At 35.2% G+C, this 6,106-nt stretch overlaps 1 long non-coding RNA gene across 3 annotated transcripts; it reads right to left on the reverse strand.

The window, feature by feature from the left end:
- Positions 1-660: 660 nt before the first annotated feature.
- On the reverse strand, positions 661-5,610 carry LOC134280534 (uncharacterized). Of its 3 annotated transcripts, none has more exons than XR_009994926.1 (4): positions 5,534-5,610; positions 5,135-5,183; positions 2,119-2,262; positions 661-1,012 (listed from the first exon to the last, which is right to left on the reverse strand). It is a non-coding gene; the product is annotated as an uncharacterized LOC134280534 (long non-coding RNA). The 3 variants fall into 3 exon arrangements; XR_009994925.1 differs by having other exon boundaries at positions 2,119-2,265; XR_009994927.1 differs by having other exon boundaries at positions 2,119-2,265; positions 5,135-5,203; positions 5,544-5,606.
- Positions 5,611-6,106: the final 496 nt, after the last annotated feature.

Genomic DNA, 6,106 nt, shown 5'->3' on the forward strand with positions numbered 1-6,106 from the left:
AGAGACAAATTGACATGATGGGTAATTATTAACCTGAATTTGTTAGCAACGTTTGATTGCGTTTATTCATTCATTTTACTCAGACGCAAGTAGTGGTCTGAACTCATCGTTATTGTTTATTGTTGAGTAGTATTTACTAAGGCACAAGAAGTGACCTGAACTTGATATTTATAACTCCTGACATTATTACTAACAACAAACTAACAAATGCATGGTGCATTGTATTGAGTTTTGTTGAGATGTTAGCATAACTTTTTGTCCCTATACAATTAGTTGTTTGCTACATCCTTTGAATGTTAACAAATGCTAGACGCATTGTATTGAGATATTAGCATAACTTTTTGTCCCTATACAATTAGTTGTTTGCTATAACCTGACATTTTGTATTTATACTCACTAAGTGAAGAAATTACTAGTTGGAACTTTATTCAAGACCTGAAGGCATTAGGTCTATTTGCATTTATTAAAGGGTTTGAGGTTAAGGGTGGTTTATAAATTAACACTTGTTGGAAAGGGTGGTTGGTTTGTTTTTATTTCAGGTGAGGACCGCAGAGCCAAAGAAGAATATTTTTGTATGTTTATTGAATAAAATTTAATAAAATATTGAAAACAAATTATATCCTGTTGTCTTTCGTTCAACATTCAGATTAAGGAGCCCCACAATGTTCCGCCGCTAAATATATAAAGCCGTAAGTCGTAACAATTGGTGTCAGAAGTGGGATAAAGTCTTCCTTTTATTCTGGTTGATCGAAAGTCTACATCAGGATCTTAAAATATTGACTCGTAAGTCTTGTTAAGTCTATTGACAACGACAAGCACATTGAAAAATAAACACATAAATTTGTGTTGCAATAGCCAATAACAAAAGTCAAAATGTCAAATAATAACAGCCAATTTGAAGCTTCTGAGGAGAATGGGTGCAGGTCCTGCGATCTGAATGATGACATCACTTGTGATGAGTATCAACGGTCCGGTACCTCTTCTCCTATACAGAAATCAGGCTCTGACAAGGCTGAAAATATAAATGAACTTTTGTTAAGAGCTGTAGAAATGATGAACAAAGAAGTCTTAAACATGAGACAAGACATAGATGAACAATTGTCAAACATGAGACGAGATTCTCGTCAATTACAAGAACAAGTTGATGAGTTAAAACAAAAGGGGACCCCCAAAGATAATGCAATCAGATATCAAGTGCATGGGTGTAGAGAGTCCCTGGATTTTCATGATCAGTCTCCTGTCATTGGGGCTGGGGAAAGTATCAGTCAAATAAATGCTTCTGCAAGGGAGATAAATTACAATGGAAATAGAGTTCCTTCCCCTTTCAATTCCAAACCTATTGTATCTATTAAACCACCTACATTTGATGGGTCAGAAGATTTTGGGGATTATCTAGCCCAATTCGAAATCTTGGTCGATTTACATGGTTGGAATTACAGGGCAAAGTCACTATACCTAGCTAGCAGTTTAGCGGGAGGGGCTCGTGCACTTTTAAGTGAACTTAACGAAGTTCAGCGCAGAGATTATGTTTCCCTAGTCAAGATTCTTGATAGGCGATATGGTTCAGTTGAACGATCTGAAATGTTCAGAGCCAAGTTAAAGACAAAAACCAAGGGTGACAAAGAATCTTTATCTGAACTTGCACAATCTATCAAGAAACTTACTAGGCAAGCATATCCTACTGCCGACTCAAACTTGACAAATGTTCTATCATTAGATCACTTCATAGATGCACTTCCTGATCCGGATATGCGCCTTCGCTTGAGAGAAAGTAGACCCAGAGACATTAATGAGGCTGAGATATTGGCTATAAGACTTGAAACCCACAAACTGGCTGATGCACAGAGGGTAAAAGTTGTCAATGCCATACATCCAGAAATGGATACCAATCTCCTCGCCTCAATCAAACAAGAAAATAGGGTCTTAAGAGATGATCTCCAATCACTTACAAAAGAGATTAGATCACTCCTTAAAGATGGTCTTAATTCAAGACCTAACTTTTCTCATTCAAGCGAGGTGCATCCTCGGTTCAGGAATGCACAAAATGATCGACAGAACAATCTATTTCAAGTTAGGCAGCCATACAATGCAAATAATTTTGAGAGAAGAAATGCTTACCAAAATAGACAATCTCAAAATGGTCGCTTCCAATCCTCAAATCAGGGAAACTTTCCCGTGTCGAATTCAGGGGGCGGAAGTCGACAAAGCGCAGGGGTAGGCCCCATTCAATGTTAAACAAAGTTTATACAAGAGGACCTCTTCCTGCTGGAAGAAATGAGCAAATTAAAAAGAGTCCTCAAACATGTCAAAAGACAGTTAATGTACCTGAGAATGAAACTTTGACGAACAATAAACTAGGAAATGATATTGAGAACAATAAATCAGAAAATGATGTTGAGAAAATTGTGTGTGAAAATGCACCTAAAAATGAGAGAGTAGGTGATATAAAGGGGTGTGGTGAAGGAATTTTTGTAGTGGGCAAAATTGAGAACATTCGAACTACAATGATGGTTGACACAGGAGCTAGTGTAACAATTATTAGCTCCGATTTTGCAGACAGTTCAGAGTTAAAGGAGAAACAAGAGATGTTTGTAAAACACTTATGCCCCCCTCCCCCAAAATTGGAAATTTTTCTAAATCCAAAAGGGCATAACTCTGTCAAAAATGGGTCAATGGTAACCCCCCAAAAAACTTGACCTAGATATTTTTATGATAAATCTGTATACCAAATTTCATTTAAACATGTGCAACTTCTGCAAAGAAAATGAATGGAAACTGCAAATAATTGGAATTTTTCTAAGTCCAAGGGGCATAACACTATCAAAAATGGTGTGATCGTATACAAAACAGAACTTGACCTAGATATTCATGTGATATATCTGTATACAAAATTTCATTTCAGTGTGTGCAATGGTTGCGAAGAAAATGAACGGAAACTGCAAATAATTGAAATTTTTCTATGTCCAAGGGGCATAACTCAGTCAAAAATGGAGCGATCGTACCCAAAACAGAACGTGACCTAGAAATTTATGTGATATATCAGTATACAAAATTTCATTTCAGTGTGTGCAACGGTTGCGAAGAAAATGAACGGAAACTGCAAATAAGTGGAATTTTTCCAAGTACAAGGGGCATAACTCTGACAACAATGGTGCGATCGTATCCAAAACAGAACTTGATCTAGATATTCATGTGATATATCTGTATACCAAATTTCATTTCAGTATGTGCAAGGGTTGCGAAGAAAATGAACGGAAACTAAGTGGACCGACAGACCGACCGACAGACCGACCGACCGACCGACAGACAGCAGCAAAGCAATATGCCCTCCCTTCTTCGAAGGGGGGCATAATAGATTTGAACCCTTCATTTGTAAATCTAACCTCTGTTAGTGGGGAGAAAATATCTGTCCTAGGGGAATGCCTAGTGAAAATATGTGTGGGAGATGTTACTGTGAATCATAGTGTTTTAGTGGCTAATATCCAAAACGAATGTATTTTGGGTTTAGATTTTATGAAAGACCACAACTGTGATGTTCTGTTGAACAAAATGAAACTTAGAATAAAGGGGATAGACATTTCTTGCTTTACACATGAAGCTTTGAATAAGCAATGTTGTAAGGTAGTTTTGGCAGAAACTATAGAGATTCCCCCTCTCAGTGAATTTATTGCCCCGGCTAAAGTGGAAAACCCATTATTTAATGACAAGGTTACTTTGTTAAAGCCTGTGGCAAAATTTTTAGATGAACATGGTGTATTAGTTCCCAAGATTTTGGCAAAAGTTGAAACTGATAAAGTACCTGTTCGATACATGAACTTAGGTGATAAGAGTGCCAAAATTTTCAAAGGGACTGTTGTGGCAAATTTAGAAGACACTTCAGAGATCATTGAAAGTACTCCCCAATCAATAAGTGTTTTGACAAAACATGAAATGAAAACAAATGAAAATTTTCCTGAACATTTGAAGTCTGTGTTTGAGAATTCTTGTAAAAACATTGATCAAGAACAACAGCAAAAATTAAGAAAATTGTTCATAGAATTTCAGAGTAGTTTCTCAATTAAATTTTCTGATAAGGCTAGACCCTTGCACAAACTGACCATAGTTGCCAACTCACCCGATTTCGTCGGGTCACACCCGATTTTTCAACCCGTAACCCGATTATTTTTTATGACCCGACGGGTCATGCTTATCACCCGATTTTTGCCGAACAACCCGAAAATCCCCCGATTTTCCGGATTTGGTTCGTAAATTAGGTTGCACTTTTAACTTCCAGTTACAACCCAGGCTTAGATCTACGTAAACAATGCCGATGGATTAATTATCAGTGCAGGTGTAAACAATTAACTGGGTGTTGTTTTGACAAATCAATGTTTGAAGTCAATTAAAATGGCTTCTGATAGAACTAGATCGTTATCAGGGCCAGCAGGAACAAATTGAACCAAACACATGTCTCTGATTGAACCAAGAAAAAGAGAAACGATATTTATGTACATATCAAGGAATCTTGGGGAAAAAAACTTTCATTCTAGATAAAATAAAGTGATCGAAGACAGTGTAGGCCTAACTTCACATTTAAAACATATTGCAGTAGTTGTTTAATTAAGATAGAGGAAAAATAACTTTAAAACTGAAATTGGTATACTTTCAAATTTAGCAGAAACTGAAAAGCCTTTTAAAAAAAATGCACACTTACTTCAGGTCAATACTGAAATATGAAAACTTCAATTTTCATTTTTAACATGTAAATTTTAATCAAATTATGTATGAATTTTTTGTCATAATAAATTAAATCCTTTTTCAATAAAAGAATTCTCAATACACAAATACTTTGTATATATATGTATAAAATTTAATCATGGTAAATATGTCGTGAATGTCGTTACGCGTTATGACCAGATTTTTTACTTTCCAAATCTGGTCATGACCAGATTTTTACATGCTGGAGGTTGGCAACTATGAAACTGACTGAACTAAGTCATAAATTTGTTTGGGACGAAGATTGTCACAAATCTTTTGACAAGCTAAAGCGTGCCCTAACAAGTTCACCTAATTTATCTGACAGGGACTATGGGCAAGGAGGTAAACAACATTGTTAGTTTAGATCCTAACGAAAACACTAAGAGCTTAAATTTACCTGAAAACTGTTCTGTTACAACCAGATCTTGTGGTAAATCTGCTCTGCCCTTTGATCATGTTGATATCCCTACAAAACAAACTGAAAATGTAACAAACAATGAAACTGTTGGTGAGAATAAACCAACGTTTTTGAAGTAGCTAGATAATATGAATATTTGACATTTGCTGATTTTTCGCATGTAATTTTTATTGTTTTCTTGAACATTCTTGCGAAAATGAGAAGAGATTTATATGTTGAGTTTTTATACTTTCGATGATCTGTAAATATTTGATCTATGATATCTAACTATATTCATGCACTTACTTCATGCATTCTATGCATCAAGCAGTCATATTATGAATCTTATTACAATGATTGATTGATATTTATGCATCAGTGAAATATAGTTCAACTTACCTTTACTTACCTTTGATTTTTCTCTTCGTACATCGCTACATGTCATGTTGTTGAGAATACCTCAGATAATGGGAATCCTAAAAAATATGGATTAGCAATGAAACAGATAGAATTATTGTGACGTATTTATACTTCACAGAATGTTTGACTGATGTCAATTTAAATTGTGCAGTTGTTGTTTTTGCACATATGCTCCAAAACAACGCATAAAATGATAAATAGACCTGCTTACACTGTAAGTTACAGTCAGATCAAATGTAATTTATAACGAGTATTCATATTTTACTTACTGAAGATTGTATTTCGTCCAATTTTTGCAAGTAGTTTGGACGAACTTTGTGAAAATTCAGTGGTGATTCATTTCTCAGCATGAGGATTTGGACCCGGACCACAATTAGCTTACATATAGACTTATATAGTAAAAACATGTGTTTTATTTTCTTTGTAACTTTTTTAAAAACCTTCATTTCCAAAATATCTTTGACCACATGATAGAGCAATATGTTAGATAAATATTCACATCCAGAAATAGGGGTGTTGAATGTGGAATTCCCTGGTTATTAATAAACTTCT

This window comes from Saccostrea cucullata, unplaced genomic scaffold (assembly GCF_032062105.1).
Source record: "Saccostrea cucullata isolate Sc308-1 unplaced genomic scaffold, CSIRO_AGI_Scuc_v1 ctg7840, whole genome shotgun sequence".
Taxonomy (NCBI): Eukaryota; Metazoa; Mollusca; class Bivalvia; order Ostreida; family Ostreidae; genus Saccostrea; species Saccostrea cuccullata.